We start from the raw sequence: 10385 nt of genomic DNA on the forward strand, positions 1-10385 counted from the left end.
AAGCTTGTTATCCAGATTAGCTTCAGAACAAAATCATAAAGGCACTAAAGTCTTAATTAAATTGAATTTTTAGTTTGTAGGACAAAATGAGTCCCAACGAGTATAGAGGCCGGTATATGTTGGTTTATGATAAAATGGAAGTAAGAAAACATGAACAAGTTTTCTTACTTTCGTTGATGCAATATTTTTATTTTAAATATTTATCATTTCTACGTACATACACTAGTATTTCATGCTTGTGCAATCTTCAGTGTAGGAAATGATATTTACTTCCGGTTGAAGGATTCAGACCCAGTTGCAAAGTATTTAGGATGACATTTTTTCTCGCAATAATTTCCTCCATCTGTGCCTAGGCCACAATTAATTAATTCAGACCACAGTTTCAAAGTCGCCTTTAACCCTGCAAATATATATATATATATATATATATATATATATATATATATATATATATATATATAGAGAGAGAGAGAGAGAGAGAGAGAGACTTGTTTGTAATATACTGAATTTTACTGGGTTCGTCTAATTCAGTAAATTTCATATACCAATGAATTTTAAGCCAAAAAGAGATGACTTAAAAAGTAAGCTACAAAATTATCATATTTCATAATTGAGCATTAATATACTATATTAACAAAACCAAGATTTCAAAAAAGGAATTGGTAGCAACAAAAAATATATTTTATTGTTAGTTACAATTGTTTCAATGCCGGTTGGACAATTTCAAGCATTATCTCGTTTGAAAATTTTCACATAACCAGCCTTTCTTCAGACTTCTTGAATAAAAAACATTTAACAATAGAACATTATTTAAAGAAATTTCCCTTAAAGGATGCGTCCAGGATAAATGTTTTCGCATGCTTCATTTTCTTTAAGGGAAATTTCTTTAAATAATGTTCTATTGTTAAGTGTTTTTTATTCAAGAAGTCTGAAAAAAGGCTGGTTATGTGAAGATTTTCAAACGAGATATAATGCTTGAAATTGTCCAACCGGTATTGAAACAATTGTAACTTACAATGAAATACACTTTTGTTGCTACCAATTCCTTTTTTGAAGTCTTGGTTTTGTTAATTCAGTATATATATATATATATATATATATATATATATATATATATATATATATATATATATATATATACATATATATGTATAAAAAATCAATATGAAAAATGTATATGTTCATATCTTTTCTCTTTTTATTTCTTACTAGCAGGGGAAGGGTGCCTGGCTTTGCCTGGTCGTAAAATACGCTTAAATATTATATTTTGATTTGTCCAGATTTTGTATATATTATTATAGAGTTGTGATTTCAGAAGTAAAAAAAAAAAAGTATTTGACTGCTATCAGCGAGAATCGAAACCGAAAGCAAAACTGTAACATTCAAAGCTGGTGACGTTACCACTGTACCAACGTGATACGCATAGTAACTGGTTAAAAATAAACTAAAATGAATGTACGAAATATATAACGATTTTTTCATTTTTTTACCCCTTAAAATCTATTTAAACTGGTTAAAGACCCATAAAAGAACGGGCCGTAAAAAATCTAATTATTTGGGGCTTCTAGCGCAGCTCTGCAACTTTTAGTTTCGGAGAGATGATGGAGTTTGAAAATATGGAGACAGACAGACAAATATAGTGAGTTTTATAAATTAGTTTTGGTGACGTGTAGAAATACAAGATGTCTTTTGAAAAACTAAACTTATTTTTCGAAAAGAACAGAATTTCGACTGTTATCTTTGATCTTCCTCAGTGTAATGAAGGGGGTGCGTGTGCGCGGTATGGGGAAAGTGGAATGAGAGGGTACCGTTTAAGCTTTGAGGTGATCTGTAACTAAATTGACAGTTGACTGTTCTCAACCTCTATATGAGTCATGAAAAGTTGGTGTGCATATATATATATATATATATATATATATATATATATATATATATATATATATATATACACTCACATATATGCACACACATATATATATATGCATGCACATATGTAGAGATAGAAAGAGGGGGATACAGGGAACAAGAAAGAAAAAAATAAAAGTTCTTGACGAGACCCAAAAATGGTTATAGGAGGTCATAAAATGTGTAGGTATTAGCATTATGACTAATTAACCAGCCTGGATTTGTGGAGTGAGAGGGGACGAGAGATTTGCTCTTTGAACAAAATTGAGATATGGAAGAAGTTAAAACTAAGAGAAAATGAGAGGACGAGAAATGAAGGGTTGATAGTAAAAAAAAAAACAACAACAAAATAAATGTTTCCTCCCTTCCCCACACACACCTGTCCTCCTCAGAAAAAAATGTTTATGGTTAGTTATTTTTTTTTTTTTGTAGAATTTGTAGTAATTGAGCGATCCCAAATTCCTGTTGTATGTATTGAGTCTCAAAAAGTTTGTTGTTTTTGTTTTCACATTTTCGTTTTTGTTGTTGTGTGTTGACATTAGAGGTTATAAAAATTCATTTAATGCTGTCAACCCTGTGATTTGGGAGATTATAAAACATAGCCACTGGGTGCTGTGTTGATTTTTCACCAATGATGTGTTTAAAGTTATTAAGGAATAGGCAGACTTCAGGCCTGTTTATCCAATGTAATTGCGCTTCAAGCATTTGGTGACACATATTACGTAGATTCCATTTGGGCTACCACAGTTGAGATGTGCTGCATATTTTGATTCTTGCAAGCGTGTAACATATTTTTGTGGATGTCAGTAGAGAATGAAAATTAGGAAGCTGCTGTTTTGCATTAATGGGCGATTTATTGTATAGTGAGTTTATGGAAGTGTTCTGTTGGAGTTGTTTGATCTGTTTGAGAGGGTTGTGTAGATTTTTGTAGGGTGATCCATGGTATAGTGTGTTTAGGAAAGTATCCTGTTGTAGTTGTTTGAACATCTGTTTGAGATGGTTGTGGTAGTTTTTGGTGTTATCGTTAAAGTAAAATAGCATTGGTATTTGTGGGGATGATTTTTTTTAATTCTGTTTGTATTTCAGTAGGTTTTATGTACTTACATGTGATGCTTTGTTGATAGCTTCTTTTATTATTTGTGGGGGAAGTGGTTGGATAAAATTCTTACCTGTGTGTTAGACTCGGATGAGTGTACAGATCATTTTGATCCATTGACTGTAGACGCTGGATCTTTTTGCTGTGATGGAGTGGCAGCTCTCAAAACTCAGGTAACCGTGTCTGTCGGTGGGTTTGGTGTTTAGTATGTAGTGATGTTGACCAGAGCGTCTAAGAAGGGGGTGCATGTGGTGGAGTATTCTGCAGTGAATTTTATGCTGTTGTGACAGTTGTTGATGTGTTGATAGAAGTCAATCAGTATCTCTTTGTCGTATGGTCAAATGAGAAAGATGTCATCTATGTATGTGTAGTAATGTAATGGTTTGGGATGGTATGTGTGTATGTATTTTTGTTCATATTATGTGTATGCGCTTGAAGCCGTATATATATATATATATATATATGGTATAATATACGGCATAATCATGTTGATACACTGGTTCCTGTCAGATCACCAAAGTTAAGCAATGTTGAGCCTGGTCATTACTAAAATGGGTGACCAATTTTGGAAGTCCAGGTGCTGTATGTAAGAGGACGTCGACACCTCCCTGCAAAAAGTTGCAAAAACCTAACGTCGTCATCTCCCCTAATGGGGATATACATGCGAATGGGGACCGCTTGTGAATTTCATACTCTCATGAAACTTCCTCCTTTGAAGGAAGCCGGTTAAACAACCCTGAATAGGGTTGGTGCTGACAGCACACACACATGCGCTTGAAGATGTTGGCATAGATGGGAGCCAATTTTGTTTCCATGGTTGTGCCTTTTATTTGTTGCTTGTTGAATGTAAATTTGTTGTGTATCAGAATGAACTCTATAATGTTGCATGTGTCTGTAATGTTAGTGCTTTGTAGGTTCTGGGTAAAATGGTCCTGGATATGACCTTAAACTATATCCGATGGTGAGGCCCCAGCTTGCGGGCTTTGAGGAATGTGGAGCCACCCCTTAATTGCCATTGCTCCCAGGTCCGCTCTGACCCAGAGTGATAGTACCCGTTAGGGTCCCAACTATGGATTAAATATAAACCGACTTGAAAAAACAAAAAAAAAACAAATCTATTCTATTAAAAAATTGTTCTTCAAAATCACTGGATTCGGCATTAAATAACCTGAAAAGGGTTGATATGTCGTAAAACAAAAACAACCAACCAACCAACCAACCAACCAACCAACTTTCTGTTAAATAGTAAGGTATGAAGAACTCTCAAGCCTTGGTAGAGCATTCAGTCTTGGCAAATAAAAAAAAAAACACTGGTATTAAAACTAGTGATGGGACGATTCCAATATTTTGCCCAATTCCAATACAATTCCTGATTCTAATGCAATTTCTGATTCCAATACAATCACCAATTCCGATTCCAATTCTTTATTCTGAGTAAAAAACTTCCACACGCGGATATTCCTCCTTCACCTGGGATGTTCGAATAGAGCGAGATACATTGTTTTGTTTGGTAAGTTTCCTATCTTGTGTCGAATCAGTGAAAATGTGTGTTGTCCTTAAGATAGCTGGGGATGTTCGACAACAGGGCGTTAAGGATGCACAAAACAGTATGTCAATCAGGTGGTAACCTTGAGAGCCTTAGCCATGTGGTATGTTTCTAAGGGCTTGTTAATCGCCATCTCAGTGTTTTTTGTGTCGTCGGGTGGGAGGTGTGCAAGCATGTTGCAGACTATTTTGGGAATTTATGTACTTTTGGGATGGTGTAAATGACTGTCGGATTGTGGGGTTCTGGGACTAATTTCCCGCCAGTAGTTCTGATAGTGTCATCTAGATTGATAATTACTTTAGATTTGAATATGTCGGTAGAGTTACTAGGTAGCGGTTTGTAGAAGTCTCTGTTTGCTAGTTGTGGGTCTATTTCTGTTATGTAATCATTGGTGTTCATCAATTTTTCACTTGTCTTAATGGTGAGTGCTTCTCAAACAGTGGACTTTCCTATTATTATTTGACCCATATGATGGGATGGAGTATTGCTGCCACATCTGGGCAGGAGCTGCTAAAAACAGCCTATCCTGCCTTGACAGAGTACAAAATAGACTTCGTGGCTTAGTGGGGGATGCCCTTTTCTCTTCCCTGCAGCCTCTCTCCCACAGAAGGGACGTTGCGAGCCTGTCTTTGTTTTATCGTTATTTCCATGGCAAGTGCTCGTCTGAGCTCCAATGTCTGATCCCCTCTCGCCAATCTTTCATGATAAACACCCGTCTAGCTGAAACCACTGTCAATAATTTTCCCCACTCTTTATCTATGCCTAAATCAAAATGTAGATTCCACAAACAAAGCTTATTTCTTAGAAGTACACGCCTGTGGAACTCTTTGCCATTTGCCTGTTTCCCACCTGACTACAACCTGGATGTCTTCAAGTCCAACATAAACAAATTCCTGATGAACTGCCTCTTTAAGTGAGACACTTTATCAAATCTCCAATAGTAACGATTACTACGATACTATCCCATTGATTACTGTACACGCAATAACCCTTAGCCCCAAGTGGCTTCCGAGCCTTGATAAGTGGTGACCACCATGTTAAAAAAAAAAAAACACACTGTTACCGAACATTTAAATATCTTTCAACTTTACTTATGGACATTCCTATTTTGAAAATAAATAAATAATTGTTATAATCCTTTTTCTATCCTTTGCAAATGATTCAAATTTTAGTATGTTATGAATGATAATGACTACCAGTTGTGAAAATTTCAGCTTTTCACAGTTGTTATTTCTAACAAATATTAGGTTTTGCTACTATATATATATATATATATATATATATATACACACTCATCCACATACAGTACTGTTTCGCTGTTTCACAGCTCATCAGTGTGGCTAGACAGGCAGCTACCTCAAGCCAGGATTGAAACCTGACCGTCTGTACGACAAGACTTGTTTGTAATATACCGAATTTTACTGGGTTTATATAATTCAGTAAATCTTCATATACCAATAAATTTTAAGCCAAAAAGGAGAGATGACTTAAATTGTAAGCTACAAAATTATTATATTTCATAATTGAGCATTCATATACTGTATTAACAAAAACCAAGACTTAAAAAAAAAAAGAATTGATAGCAATAAAAAGTGTATTTCATTGTTAGTTACAATTGTTTCAAGACTAATTGGACAAATTCAAACATTATGGCTGGTTATGTGAAAATTTTCAAACGCCATAATGTTTGAATTTGTCCAATTAGTCTTGAAACAATTGTAACTAACAATGAAATACACTTTTTGTTGCTATCAATTCTTTTTTTGAAGTCTTGGTTTTGTTAATACAGTATATATATATATATATATATATATATATATATATATATATATAAGCATTTAATAAGCTGTAAACAAAGCAATTTACCGATAGACTAAGATCAATTCTTACCCATCAAATTAACAACTAAACTTCACTAAAGAAACCAGCAGCATGGCTAAAGATCTAATCTTCACTTAAAATCATTTTATATAAAAGCATTTTTCATATTGCGTCTCAGTCGAACGCCACTCATGGAAATAATGATAGCGTAGAGAAACTAGAACGTCTATGCTGAGATAAATGAGTTGTAGACAAGAGAAGAGATCGTCTTCCACTCGATTTCGAAGTCAATTTTGTAATCTGTCAAGTCAAAAACGAGTGCTTTAAAATTAAAAGTTTGAACCTAAAAAATTCATACGCAAACAAAATTAATTATGCAAAAAAAAACAAAAAAAAACAAACAAACAAAAAAAAAGAAAGAAAATATTCTTCGTTAGCAAATTATAACTTTGTGAAATTTATCGATTAGTTTTCATGGCGTTTTCTAATTTAGGGCAGACCGGATTTGAAAGCACAGCATCTGTGACAAATTGGACATTATTGTGTGAGAGTAAGGACAGTAATTCCACAACTACAAATATTTGGACAAAGAAATAAGAGTTAAATTTAATCAAATTCTGAGATATTTGATTAGATGGCCGGGTGTGATAATATGAAATAAGCCCTGTGGTTTGCTAACAGACCTCGATTAACGGGGTAGGGTTAGGGTTAGGGTTTCGGCTATGAAATATAATTAGTGAAATGAACTGAAAATGAGAACTGATGACGTTTATTCATTGCATATATTTGTTTGTTTGCTTTTCTCCTTTGGGCATATCCTTTTTTTTTTTTTAAACTATCTTTAAAAATCTCTTGCACGGACACTTTCACTATAAATACAGGAGAATACTTTCAAAATCAATTCCTCTTTTATGCAGCACCATCACGTTGACGCAAGACGTTAGATCACAAAAGTTAAGCAATGTTGAGCCTGGCCAGTATCAAAAGTGTGATTATTTTTGAATACCAGATGGTGCATGCAGGATGACATCGACGCCTCCCTACAGGTACTGCAAAAAAACCTAACGTCGTTATCTCCCTTGACTGGGGACCGCTTGTGAATGTAATATTCCCTTGAAACTCTCCTTTAGAGGAAGCCAGTTCAACCTGTCTAAAGTGAATGATGCTGCTGCTTTTGTATCACTTTTATGTCCACTTACAAAGATTAAAGTCCAGATATAATGATACTAAACCTTATGTCTAGAATCCTTATTCCAATTTTTATTAAAATCCATTACATGATTTCGATTCTATAACGTCTTTAAAATTTAAGGCTTCAGCCGAAGGGGTCTTAAGAAGAAACTGAAATTTCGGTAGTTTTGCTTACTTGGTATCTAATTACTATGGATAAAATTTAATCTAAATCTGAAATATTTGAATTTTTAAATGAGAGATTGTGTGCATATTAAAACTCCTAAAACTATTTAAAATTCTTCAAAGAAATCGAAGTCATGAGTTTCAAACATTTTAAAAATACGTAGAAACACTTCAAAACGTGTGTATGTGTGTGTCGGTTTTTTTTTTTTTAAGATTTGCTTTGAAAAGGTCTCATTATTAAACATTGCTTAATTAATTATCATTTCCCGATATTTTTAGACTGTTAACACACACACACACACACACACACACACACACACACACACACACACACACACACACACAAAACAAACCCAAAAAACTAGAGTGGACCTGTATAATGTGCACTCCTTCCTTGTATTTTTCTTGTCTTTTTTGTCTTTTTTCAATTTTCTTCAACAGATTAAATCCCTCTCATATAAAGGATTTTTTTTCATTTAATCTAAGGGAATGGTGTTAAGACCTTTATCATTGAATGTATTCTGTATTGTTTTCATTGGTCGCCATATTTGTTTTAGCATGCGTGGGCATTCAATTTTTGTGCATTTATACATTAATTCTGTATACTCACTATTCCATAGCTAGCTATAACATATACTGACTGAATGGGTCACGAGTAGTCTAGTATATGTATTAAATTCTATTAAATAATATTTCATTTGATATTTGCATGTTAGATGCAAGTGAATGCTGGTCTTCCACTAATTCGTTCATTCTGAGGATACAGAGGAATGATAAAGCTATGGTTCGATGAATTTATGGCGTGCATCTTGATGACAGACTTGAGTCTGAAGGTGCTCAGACTGGAGTTAATTGTGCATTATAGCTTCCTACTACGGTACAGGCATTCCAAGTGAAGCTCTGGTTGGATCATCATCATCATCATCATCATCATCATCATCAGGACGGGCTCCTTGCCCGGACCAATGTGACTCTTCCTCTCCAGAGTTTCCTGTCTTCCATCAGCTGCCTCACATCTTCAGGTTCACGGTTGGCGTCGTGTGCTATTTGCTGGATGTACGGGGATCTAGGTCGTCCTTTGCTTGCGCATCTGTATCGTGAAGTCCATAGCAATACATCACTCACCAATTCATGCTTGCTCCGCAGTGACCGGAAAAGCGTAGGCGTCTCTCCCTGATGGTATTAGATACGGCAGGTAGGTTGCTATAAAGTTACTGCTTCCTGGGATGATTTTGCCAAGATATATTTAATACTGTTCAAAGCATACAGGTGTATGTGCCGTCTAGTTTTCTTTTAAATCTTTTGACATCTCAAAACCATGGGCTGCATTGGATGGGCTTCGTTCAGTATGGACTTCAAGGCTAACTGGCAAACTGAAAAGGCAGCTCCTCGGGGCAGTGGTAGAGTCTGTCCTTGTATATGGTGCTACAGCCTGTATAAACATACGTGCACACATCTCAGTTGAGAGTAAGCAAAAAAAATGCCAGTCCAAGAATTGTACTGTACTTAAGACGCACTTACCTTAAGTGAGTTGAACCGAATCTCTCCAAAGGAGGAAGTTTCGTGGGAGCATGAAATTCACAAGCGGGCCCCCCAATTGGATGTATGTTCCCGTCAGGGGAGATGACGATGATAAATTTTTGCAGCTCTTGCAGAGATGTGGCGATATTCTCCAACATAGAGCGGCTGCTATTGCCAAATAGTCACCCATCTGGTACTGATCAAGTGAAATGTTGCTTAACTTTGGTGATCTAACGAGAACTGGAGTGTGAATGTGCTAAGACCAAGAAGACTTCGAATGCCTCAGTCAAGGATGATTTTTAAGCAATAGTACGTTGGAACCAACATAACTGACAGAATGCCATGGAAAAATCACTTTGTATCGCCATGGCGAACGTGTTTGTAAAAATTTAGAGATGACATAGTTATGTTTCAATGGATTTGTGGTGTGAATCTTGATAGCACTGTTCAGTTTGACTTCCTGCTATTGAGATTAAAGGTGCTCAGATTAGAGTCAGCTATGCACTGAAACCGCCTATGAGGATATCGTTGAACTCTGGATTGTATTAATAGATGTACACAATTGAGAGTAGCCACACACAAAAAAAAAAAGACAAGGAAAATTCAAAGATTACCTCAAGCAATGACACATCGAAAAACCAACATCAATAATAAAATTTAATGAAAAAAAAAATCACTTCATAACGCCATGGGTCCTGGATATGACCTTAAACTATATCCGATGGTGAGGCCCCAGCTTGCAGGCTCTGGGGAGTGTGTAGCCACCCTTTAATACCCATTGCTCCCAGATCCACTCTGACCCGGAGTGATAGTACCTGTTAGGATCCCAACTATGGGTTAAATAGAAACCGACCTGCAAAAAACAAATATATTCTATTAAAAATTGTTTTCTTTAAACTCACCGGATTTGGCATTCAATAACCTGAAAAGGGTTGATATGTCGTAAAGCAAAAACAACCAACCAACCATAACGCCATGGCAAACGAGCGAGCGACATCTGATATGGAAAAGATACGTTAAATCAGTTTCCCAACGGGGTCTGTATCGCCCACTGTGGAGGGGGGGGGAGGTTACGCGACTTCAGGTAGGCGATGGCCAAATTTATTGTAGAAAAGTGTCCCTGAGATTCTTTAGGGGACG

The 10385-nt window shown here is 35.7% G+C and overlaps 1 pseudogene; it reads left to right on the forward strand.

Moving 5' to 3' along the window:
* Positions 1-3471: 3471 nt before the first annotated feature.
* On the forward strand, positions 3472-3590 carry LOC145284114 (5S ribosomal RNA; annotated as a pseudogene).
* The last annotated feature ends 6795 nt before the right edge of the window (positions 3591-10385 follow it).

This window comes from Euprymna scolopes, chromosome 8 (assembly GCF_053919585.1).
Source record: "Euprymna scolopes isolate OS-2025 chromosome 8, ASM5391958v1, whole genome shotgun sequence".
Classification (NCBI taxonomy): domain Eukaryota; kingdom Metazoa; phylum Mollusca; class Cephalopoda; order Sepiida; family Sepiolidae; genus Euprymna; species Euprymna scolopes.